This window comes from Cornus florida, unplaced genomic scaffold, assembly GCF_030987335.1.
Source record: "Cornus florida cultivar Cherokee Brave unplaced genomic scaffold, ASM3098733v1 CherokeeBrave_3.0.0_Hap2_Chr01, whole genome shotgun sequence".
Lineage (NCBI taxonomy): Eukaryota > Viridiplantae > Streptophyta > Magnoliopsida > Cornales > Cornaceae > Cornus > Cornus florida.
In genome coordinates, this window is record NW_026775571.1 from 69,828,583 (window position 1) to 69,841,378 (window position 12,796).

Genomic DNA, 12,796 nt, shown 5'->3' on the forward strand with positions numbered 1-12,796 from the left:
TTTTTTTGTGTTTGGTTGTGGTAAAATATTTATAAATAAAAAATATATTAAAATGTAATAAAAATAACATACTTATTGATTTTCGATAAGTTATTTTATATACTCTCTCCGATGGACTCAACTTACACATTTGTCAAAAAAAAATATATAAAGAAAATATTTTATTTGAAAAAAAAAAATTAATTTTCAAAGTATAATTAGTTTGTATGCTTTCAGTCATCTGTATATCTACTTAAACTACTTGTTAATTCTTTCGCAATTATAGTAACACAGGACCATGACAATTCATAAATTGGTGATTGGAGATTCACGTATGGAGAATAAAACTAAGAAAACCATAACAACTTCTTCACAACTACTGCCCTCCCCATTAATTGAAATCATTATTATTAATTGATGGTGTTTTTGTGTTCCTGGAGGACATTAAACGGTACTAGTAGCAACCAAGTGCGCAATACAAAAACACCATCATTAGATATAGCAGTATACATACAAGTATTAATTTTTGGTTGGCAATTTAAATATAATATTTTTAGACGGGGAAACCAAATTTTTAATCAACAATTAATTTGTCAAGTCATTATCAACCAGGACTACTTAAAAAAATTCAATGAAAAGGTATTAGGAATGCAGGAAAGATGAAGGTGAAGCTTAAATATTATCAATGGACTTATGTACACAAGTTCTTAATAATTGGAATATAAATAGTACAATTCATCCACATTTATAATCAGTTTTTTAGACTTCTTTAGTCACAGTTCTTAGTCTCAATGCATTTATGGATAGCCCCACACTGATCATGACAATTGATAATTTGTACATAAACGTGTTGGAAAAGATGCATAATAAATAGGGTAGACTTGAGAAAGGACGGAGAGGGGAGATGAAAGGGAAGCGACCAAAAGTCTTTCTCCTGAAACAATACCTTTTTTTTTTTTTTGTCTTTATTATTATTATTATTATTTTCATAAGTGAACTCTTTTATGAGAAAAATTATGAATTCTTCCTATTTAATTATTAAATTAAAAAATATATTAAATATGGAGTAATTAATACAAATCTTAAAAGATTATTACAATTTAATGATAAAATAGGGAGATTTTATAACCCTTCTGATTGAGAGGGTCATTTTTATTAAATAATGTTGTAAAAAATTATATATCACTATATGTTGGACCTTATATATGTATCAGTATATTTATATCATGGTAGTATCATTTGTGATATTGGTCACTGTGTAACGGACTCGACCAAATATCGGTATAGACTAATCAAACCAGCAGATTCATGAAGATTTGTAACAGTATCGGACTCTTGAAAAAGAGTTACGAATCGATCAAGAAGCGACTTACCAATCAATTTTAACAAACCGTGATTTATATAGATTCGGACTAAGTTTCATTACATTATTAATCCATATTTCAACAGTTGAATTGACCTCGAACAATTCATTAACATCCCATTGATATGTAATTAGAGGAAAGTGAGTGGGGAAAGAAAATGAAAACCCCCTCTTTATAAAAATATATATATATATAGGAGGAAAGGAGAAAAAAAATATTTTTATTTTTTTACCGTGAATATGTGCTGAATAAAAATAATACAATTCAGTTAATCTTCAAAAAGTATATATGATTATCCAGATTTATAATTAATTGTTAGATTTTTAGTCTTTTATATATTTTTTGGCCCTTTCGAAATTATAGCCCCCAACGGACCATGACAATTAACAAATTAGTCATAGACGTGTGAAAAATGGTGAATAATAAAGACAAAAGACTAGAGGGAGGGGGAATGAAAGGGAAATAGTGAAAAGTCATTCCTTTCGTGCATAATTGGGTTGGACCGAAATTTATAAATCAATTATAAAATAAATTTGAATAATCATAGACTTCATAGTATATTTACCTTGAGAAAAATTCAAAAATGAAAAAAATAGAACCTAAAAAAAAAAAAAAAAAAAACATTGTTATCAATTTTCCTCTGCACTTGTTTTAATTTTTCAAAAATTTAATTTTTGAATAAACTTTTTGAATACTTTGATTCTACGTTTAGAGTTATTTTGTTTATAATGTTAAAGTAAAGATGCTCTGTTTGATTGGATGCAAAATATTTTTCAAAAAATATTTTTTATTTTTGGTGTTTGATTAAATGCAAAATATTGTTCAAAAAATATTTTTTATTTTTTTGTGTTTGGTTGTGGTAAAATATTTATAAACAAAAAATATATTAAAATGTAACAAAAATAACATACCTATTAATTTTCGATAAGTTATTTTATATACCCTCTTCGATGGACTCAACTTACACATTTGCCAAAAAAATAATAATAATAAAGAAAATATTTTATCTAAAAAATATATATATATATATTTCAAAATAAATATTTTCCGTCCAAATTTGACAAACAAAGTATAATCATTTTGTACACTTTCAGTCATCTATATATCTACTTACGCTACTTGTTAATTCCTTCGCAGTTGTAGTAACACAGGACCATGACAATTCATAAATTAGTGATCGGATATTCACGTATGGAGAATAAAACTAAGAAAACGTACCCACAACAACTACTTCTTCACGACCACTGCCCACCCCATTAATTGAAAACATTATTATTAATTGTGGTTTATACTGATGGTGTTTTTGTGTTCCTGGTGGACATTAAATGGTACTAGTTGCACCCAAGTGCACAATACAAAAACACCATCATTAGATATAACAGTATACATACAAGTATTAAGTTTTGGTTGGCAATTCAAATATAATATTTTTAGAAGGTTAAATATTATCAATGGACTTATGTACACAAGTTCTTAATAATTGGAATATAAATAGTACAATTCATCCACATTTATAATCAGTTTTTTAGACTTCTTTAGTCACAGTTCTTAGTCTCAATGCATTTATGGATAGCCCCACACTTGATCAAGACAATTGATAATTTGTACATAGACGTGTTGGAAAAGATGCATAATAAATAGGGTAGACTTGAGAAAGGAGGGAGAGGGAAGATGAAAGGGAAGCGACGAAAAGTCTTTCTCCTGAAACACTACCAATTTTTTTTTTTTTTTTTTGTTTTCTATTATTATTATTATTATTATTTTCATAAGTGAACTCTTTTATGAATTCTTCTTATTTAGTTATTAAATTAAAAAATATATTAAATATGGAGTAATTAATTCGACATTTTACAAATCTTAAAAAATTATTACAATTTAATGATAAAATAGGGAGATTTTATAACCCTTCTGATTGAGAGGGTCATTTTTATTAAATAATGTTCTAAAAAATTATATATCACTATATTTTGGACCTTATATATGTATCAGTATATTTATATCATGGTAGTATCATTTGTGATATTGGTCACTGTGTAACGGACTTGACAATATATCGGTATAAACTAAATAAACCAGCAGATTCATGGAGATTTGCAACAGTATCGGACTCTTGAAAAAGGATTACAAATCGATCAAAAAGCGACTTACCAATCAATTTTAACAAACCGTGATTTATATAGATTCGAACTAAGTTTCATTACTTTATTAATCCATATTTCAAAAGTTGAATTGATCTCGAACAATTCATTAACGTCCTAGAAGAAAGTGAGTGGGGAAAGAAAATGAAAACGCCCTCTTTATAAAAAAATATATATATAGGAGGAAAGGAGAAAATAAATATTTTTATTTTTTACAGTGACTATGTGTTGAATAGAAATAATACAATTCAGTTAACCTTCAAAAAGTATATATGATTATCCAGATTATAATCAGTTGTTAGATTTTTAATCTTCTATATACTTTTTGGCCCTTTCGAAATTATAGCCCCCAACGGACCATGACAATTGACAAATTAGTCATAGACGTGTAAAAAATGGTGAATAATAAAGACAAAAGACGAGGGAGGGGGAATGAAAGGGAAATAATGAAAAGTCATTCCTTTCGTGTATAATTGGGTTGGACCGAAATTTATAAATCAATTATAAAATAAATTTGGATAATCATAGACTTCATAGTATATTTATCTTAAGAAAAATTCAAAAATGAAAAAAATAGAACCTAAATAACTAAATGAAAAATTGAAAATATAACGGGTAATGAAAAAAAAAAAAAAAAAAAAAAAAATTGTTATCAATTTTCCTCGGCACTTGTTTCAATTTTTCGAAAATTTAATTTTTGAATAAATTTTTTGAATACTTTGATTCTACGTTTAGAGTTATTTTGTTTATAATGTTAAAGGTAAATATGCAATATACACATAAAATTGGAAAAGGGCTTTGAGATGAAGTAATCCAATCCTCTTCAACCTTTTAGTCCATGGTTTTAAACCAAAATGAAAACTGACGGCAACAATTTCATAAATGACCAACTATAACAGGTGAGTACATATTCATTTATTTAAAACTTAAATTATTAAATAGTGTTGTATATTCATATATTTATACCCAATCACTTTTTCATCCAAATCTAATATGAAACAAATATTTCTTGTAATACCAATCCATTAATTGCGGTGATATGTGATCAATATAAGTGACTTCCAAAAATATGAAACAATATATAGTACTCTAAGTAGACTAGTTGTGTAATGATCATTCATATTTATATAATGATCATTCATATTTATATAGTCTTTTACTCCTATCAAGTTATTAGTCCCTTGGCAGTCAATATGTTTATAGGTTTCCCCACGTCCAGACAGCCAATTGACAAATGGGGCATGGGCGTATGGAAAAAGGTGCATAACGAACAGAAAAGGGAAGAGGAAGGAAAGGCGGAAGAAGGCGAAGCGATGGTAAGTCTTTCCTTCCGTATATAATGGATCAACTTTTTTCCACATCTGCCAATCAATACTCTACAACGATCACATTTATAATCAGTTTTTTAGACTTCTTTAGTCATATATCTAGTTTTTAGTCCTTTCGCAATCAATGCATTTATGGGTAGCCCCACACTGAGCATGACAATTGATAATTTGTACATACACATGTTGGAAAAGTTGCATAATGAATAAAGTAGACTTCAAAAAAGGAGAAAAATAGATATTTTTAATGCATTTATGGGTAGCCCCACTAGAAATTAGATTCGGACTCAGTTTCATTACATTTGTAATCCATATTTTAACAATTGAATTGATCCGAACAGTTCATTAACATCCCATTGATATACTATATGTACTAAAGGGCAGAAAGTTTTATAAAAAATGTAGGAGGAAAGGAGAAAATAAATATTTTTACTTTTTATAATGAATATGTGATCAATATATAATTCAGTTAATCTTCAAAAAGTATATATAATTATTTAGATTTATAATAAATTGTTAGAATTTTAGTCTTCTATATACTTTTTGGTCCTTTCCCAATTATAGCCCCCACGACGACCGTAACAATTGACAAATTGATGATAGACGAATGGAAAATGGTGAATAATAAAGACAAAAGACGAGGGAGGGGGAATGAAAGGGAAATAATTAAAAGTCTTTCCTTCCGTGAATAATTGGATTAGACAAATATTTATAAATCAATTATAAAATAAATTTGTTTATAATATTAATCATAGACTTCATAGTATATTTACTTTGAGAAAAATTCAAAAATGAGAAAAATAAAATTTAAATAAATAAACAAAAAAATGAAAATACAAGGGGGTGATGAAAAGAAAATAAAAAACCGTAGTTATCAATTTTCCTTCTATACTAGTTTCAATTATTCAAAAATTTAGTTTTTGAATAAAAGTTTGGAGTATTTTGATTCTACTTTTAGAGTTATTTTGTTTATAATGTTGAAGGTAAACATGCACTAAACAAATAAAAGTGAAAAAGGCCATGAGTTGAAGCAAACCTTCCATTCCATGGTTTTGGTTTTGAACCAAAACTATGAAAACCCATAACAACTTCTTCGCAAGTACCGCCCACTCCATTAATTGAGATATATGGTGAATGTGAGAACAATACAAATAGTACTTCAGTATTTGTAACGACCCACTCCACCACATGGTATGATATTGTTCGCTTTGAGCTTGAGCCCGCACGGTTTTGCTCTTGGGCTTCACCCCAAAAGGCCTCATACCAATTGGAGGTGACACACTTACATATAACCACTTCACCTTTCCTTTACCCAGGCGATGTGGGACTGTGCACCCGTAGCTCGCCAGTGTGGTAGCCTGACAGTGTCTCTCGCACCCGCCCATGGCACACCCACCCACAAGGTTATCACAATCCACCCCCCTTGGAGGCCCGACGTCCTCGTCGGCACACTTCCGGCTGGGTCAGGCTCTGATACCATTTGTAACGACCCACTCGAAAGTCACACCCCAAATTTTAATACAAGAACTACTTGTCCTGCATAAAAAAAATCTAAGGTACAACTTTCATCAATTCTCAACATACATCCTCCATAATAGAACTACGATGAATCCCGTCATTCAATTTAACAAACATGAGAGTCTAACAAATTTTATACAATCCATAAATAGATATGCAATTCCCTCTAGTAAAACAAAACATCTATGACCACTAAATCAACTCAATAAAGTTTCATAAAACATTAACTTTATTACAATAATCAGAATAAAGGAAAACCGAGCTAAAATAAATCAATGCGCAACGAGCTAAAATCCGTTCCCGTCTCGTGTCACCATCACGTTCCTACTCTACGAGCACCTGAAATGTGATAATGGGGTGAGCTCACAAGCTCAACAAGAAATGCTAACCACAATCATCGTTCAGCAAGCTAATCTTACCTTGTATTCCCATATATATAAGCAACTCAATAAATTTATTAATTAAAGGTATATTCTAGTTAATTATAAACTCAATAAATAACCATCGTTTATTTTAAGTAATTTGCATATCTCATCTGAGCCCCGGGCTCCCATCCAATAAAGTGGTGTGATTCGTATAGTCCCTGACTACCGAAAACACACGTGTGGCTGGATTGTACGTCTACTCCCCAGATGATCCCTGATCACGTCCACACAATAAGGGCTCATTAGACCCATGGCCATAATAAAAGGGTAGTGCACTCCCAAATAGGCAGGTCCCTGACCATATCCAAAAGTCATCATAGGGTCAGTCCCTGACTACCCCTCCGATTAATCCAAACTCATCCATTAATTATTAAATATGGTGAATTATGAAAGACATTATTAATTAATAATTCAAATTAATTATTAAAGCACCAAAATACATATTTAATTCAAAAACAGAACTCTAATGACCCAACACTGAGAGTACAAAAATTCTGGACATAGCCTAATATTATATATGACGCCTTGCAAAATTTTAGAATCTTGCTCTTATTAGTTTTTCTGTACTCTCCCTTTTAGTGCTGAAAAAATAATACTTTTCATGTTTTAATTTCGTAAAACCATCAAACAGTCATTTAACAATCTGGATTTCAGCACAAATAAGTTCATTATACTTAAAACTAATATTCTGGAATTTTTCCCAATTTTTGAAATAACAATACTATTTTTCATAATTTCCTTTAACTTAAATCAATTTTAAAAGAATAATAATTAAATAAAAGAAATAAGATTTAAATTGCACAGTAGACACCAAAAATAGGTCTTCCACATCTCATCAATCACGTTTTAGATAAAGCTTTGATCCATTATATATATATATATATATATATATATATATATATATATATATCTAGTTTCCACATCAAACTAAACCACTGATCAAACTAATCATAAGTTTACTACAGTGCCATCAAACATGTTCCGTACCCATTCTCTACTCTCACTGATATAAGCCATTACCTACTCTCACTGATATAAGCCATTACACCTGAGCTTTACACATAAATAGAAAACTTATATATATGTATGTATATTACACCTATAAGTTATCTAATCTAATCATTCAATTATTTTCCTGTACCACTTATGGCACTTAATACCAACTCATATATGATAATCATCCCAATATTTTCAACGAGAATAATATAAAGCAACATGTAACTGTATATTAATTTATTAATTAATATAACAACAATATAACCAATCTGTACACTTTAACAGAAACGATAATCAAAATTTATGTAAATAAATTTATTTAATCTTTAATAATAAATCATTCTCCTAATCATACCCAATTAAATTCAAAATAACAACCTACACAACTTATACTATTCTAACAATCATTAAAAATAGTTTCTTTTTCTACCATCTATTAAAATCATACGAATTAGATTTTCTAGATTATCAAAGCAAGTTACAAATATATATAAGAGTACAATGCAAGATTAACTTGCCTGGGTAATTAACTCTTCCTTCCTATGCGAATTCCCACTTATCGTTCCTTCCCTCAGCTATTGCAGAAAGACACGACGTCAGATCACTCTCTCTGGATCTACGTCTTATCACGCTGTATCGTGCTAATATTATATATAATTTTTAAAAAATAATGTCCTCGTAGAACTGATATGACGTGAAATATAAAAATAACTATAACTGCATTTGAGATTGTTTAGGATTCCTATTTAAATTTTAAATTTAAAAACTCTAATATCTCTACTATATTTTTAAATACAAACATAGATAACCATTAAATTAAATTAAATAAATAAATATATGTATATATATATATATATATATTTATTTATTTATTTATTTATTTTTACACGGGTCTTACATTCTACCCTCCTAGAAGAAATTTCGCCCTCGAAATTTGCGTACCTTATTCAAATAGATGTGGGTACTTTCCCTTCATTTATGACTCTAGCTCCCAGGTAGCCTCTCTCTCATCCTGATGATTCCACTGCACCTTCACTGGAGGTATCTTTGTCCGCCTCAACTGTTTCACCATACTGTCAACGATGCGAATAGGAGTCTCAACATAGGTTGCATTAGGACGTAACTGAACCTCTGTGCAGTCAACTGCCTGAGTTTCATCCCTCAAGCACCTCCTCAACTTAAAGACATGGAAAACATCATGAACAGCAGATAGTCTGGGTGGTAAGGCCAATCTATATGCCACTTTCCCAATACTCTCTGTGATCTCAAAAGGTCCGATGAATCAAGGAGCTAACTTCCCTTTCTTCCTACCAAATCTCGTAACCTCCTTCATTGGTGATACTTTCAAGAACACCAAGTCACCCACACTAAACTCCAAAGCACGACGGCGTCGGTCTGCATAACTCTTTTATCGACTTTGACCTGTGCGAAGTCGATCTCGAATGATGGCAACCTTCTTCGTAGTCTCTTGCACCAACTCTGGCCCCAAAAAACTACCATCACCAACCTCAGCCCAACATACAGGTGAACTACAAGGTCTACCATAAAGTGCCTCATATGGTGCCATGCCGATACTAGCCTAATAGCTATTATTATAAACGAACTCAACCAATGGAATGTGATCCTCCCAACTGCCCCGAAAATCTAGCATACAAGCACGAAGCATATCCTCCAACACCTGAATGACCCTCTCGGACTGGCCATCGGTCTGAGGATGAAAAGCAGTACTCAAACTCAAAAGGAGTACCAAAAGCTGATTGGAAACTACTCCAAAATTGAGATAAAAAACGAGGATCACGATTTGAGACAATAGACACCAACACTCCATGAAGCTTAATTATGTCTCTAATGTAGATCTTACACAATTCCTTTACAATATCAGTAGCTCGAATGGGTAGAAAATGAGCTGATTTAGTCAATCGGTCCACTATCACCCACACTATATCATGGTTATGTATCGACCTCGGTAACCCCACAACAAAATCCATCGTCACATGTTCCCATTTCCACTCAGGCACAGGCAAAGGCTGTAATAGTCCTGCTGGTCTCTGGTGCTCAGCTTTCACTCGCTGACAAGTAAGACATCTAGATACAAACTCTGCCACATCACGTTTCATGCCTTCCCACCAGAACTGCCTCTTAAGATTATGATACATCTTAGTGCCACCTGGGTGCACTGTGTACCTAGAGTGATGTGCCTCCTCTAAAATCTCTCTCTTGAGGTCTGCTAAGTCTGGAACACATAGCCTACCTCGAAATCTCATACCACCATCAGCTCCACACGCCCAGTCAACGTTACCTTCATTATTAACAGACTCAACTGCTTTGGTCTGTAACCTGTCATCTTGAGTCTGAAAATGAATGATCCGGCTGATCAAAGTAGGTTGTACAGTCAAACTACAAAGAATAGCCCCTGTACTCTGAGAACTCGGCATGATAGAAAACTCTGCCAATGCCTCTAACATCATCCACTCCTGAATCATCATAAAGGCAACTAATCCTCTCGGTTTCCGACTCAAGGCATCTGCTACCACATTCGCCTTTCCAGGATGATATTGAAGAGTCATATCAAAATCCTTCATCTTCTCCATCCACCTCCGTTGCCTCATATTCAACTCCTTCTGAGTGTAGAGGTATTTGAGGCTCTTGTGATCAGAGAATAACTCAAATTCCTCGCCATACAAGTAATGCCTCCATACCTTCAATGCAAAAACCACTGCTGCTAATTCCAGGTCATGTGTAGGGTAATTTTGCTCATGTGGCTTAAGCTGCTTAGAGCATACGCTACCACCTTATCATCTTGCATCAATACACAGCCAAGACCCTAATGTGATGCATCTGTGTAGATCACAAATCTCTCACCACTAGCAGGAATGGTAAGAACTGGTGCTGATGTCAATCTTGCCTTCAGCTCCTCAAACGTCTGCTCACAGCGGTGGTCCCAAACAAACTTCACATCCTTCCGAGTCAACCGGGTCAAAGGTGCAGCAATCTTGGAGAAACCCTCAATAAAGCGCCTGTAGTATCCTGCCAGTCCTAAGAAGCTACGAATCTCTGTGACAGTAGTAGGCCATTTCCAACTCATCACAGCCTCCACCTTGGCAGAATCTATTGAAACTCCATCCTTAGAGATCACATGCCCACAGCCTCCACCTTGGCAGAATCTATTGAAACTCCATCCTTAGAGATCACATGCCCCAAAAACTAAATCTGCTCCTGCCAAAAGTCACACTTCTCAAAGTTAGCATAGAGCTGATGCTCACGCAAAGTCTGAAGTGTAATGCTCAAGTGTCTCTCATGCTCCTCCTTAGTCTTGGAATATATCAGGATGTCATCAACAAATACTACAACAAACTGATCCAAGTAAGGTCAAAACACTCGGTTCATCAAATCCATAAAAGCTGCTGGAGCGTTAGTCAACCCAAAAGGCATGACTAAAAACTCATAAAGGCCATAACGAGTCCTGAAGGCAGTCTTAGGAATATCCTCCTCCTTAATCCTCAGTTGATGGTATCCAGTCCTCAAGTCAATCTTAGAAAACAACTGCGCCCCTCTAAGTTGATCAAACAAATCATTAATGCGTGGCAATGGGTACTTATTCTTAATAGTGGCCTTATTCAGCGCACGGTAGTCAACACATAAGCGGAGTGACCCATCTTTCTTCTTGACAAATAAAACAGGTGCTCCCCAAGGTGATGTGCTAGGTCGAATAAACCCCTAATCTTGTAACTCTTGAGTCTGCTTCTTCAACTCACTCAATTCAACTGGCGCCATTCTGTAGGGTGCCCTAGAGATAGGTGAAATACCAGGAGTGAGGTCGATGCAGAAATCCACTGCCCTCCTAGGAGGCAAACCCGGAATATCCCGAAACACATCTGCATACTCTAACACTGTAGGCAACTGCTCTATAGTCACGCATTGCTCAACCACCTCGATGTGGGCCAGAAATCCCATAGTCATGGTGCCCTCAAACTCCCCACACTTATATCGAGAAGGTAACTGTCCCGGAACTGAGAATACAATAATCCTCTCATGGCAGTCCAACTGAGCATGATATCTAGCCAACCAATCCATACCCAGTATAGCATCAAATTCTCTCATACGTAATACTATTAAATCAATAGGATACTCCAACTCCCCAATTATAACAGGGCAAGCACGACATATTCTATCAAGTGTCGTCGCGCTCCCGAGTGGAGTTGTAATAGATAAGGCATTACTTATATGTCCAGATTCTAATCCCAGTGTATCCACAAATGATAGTGCAATAAAAGAATATGAAGAACCTGAATCAAATAGTACTCTAGCTATAATGCCATAAATAGTAAGTGTACTTTCCACTGCTGGTGGTGCATGATCCTGTCTCCCATCTGGAACAACTGCATAAACCCTTGCACCTCCCTGTTGCTGTGGTGCTTGACCTTTCTACTGGTTATTCTTGTGAGGCTTAGGACAATTACGAGCCAAATGTCCTTGCTCACGACAATTGTAGCAATGCTAGCTGAACTGATATGGCTGTACATCATGAGGTGTGGCTAGTACTAAAGCTGTGGATTGCTCACCTTCACCAACTCTCTGCCGTTTCTCTGCTCGCCAATCTTGTCTACCTCTCTGCCAAGACTGACCCTGCCAGTTTCTCTGAGTCTGCTGCTGCTGACCCCTCTGATTCTGTTGAGAGCTGCTCTGATTCTGTTGAGTGCTGCTGTAACACCCCCACATTTTTCTCGCATAAGTTGATCAGGCTTATACACGAAAAACGAGGGATATCAAAAACAATTGGCAATATACAAGCATGGAATACAAAATGATGATAATAAAAGAATTTAGACAGGAAATGAACACTAAATAATACAACATCCATCCATCCTTTATTTAATACAGTACTCCATTACAACTTGGAAATCCTATGTCAAGGATCCCTAAATATAACCCTGAGAGTTCAACGTCAAAAGTAAATAAAAACTGAAACTGAAGTAATACATAAAACTTCTACCCTGAACTGGATCGTAAGAGTAGATGAGTTCGGATGGTGGTCCCTCACTGCTAACCTC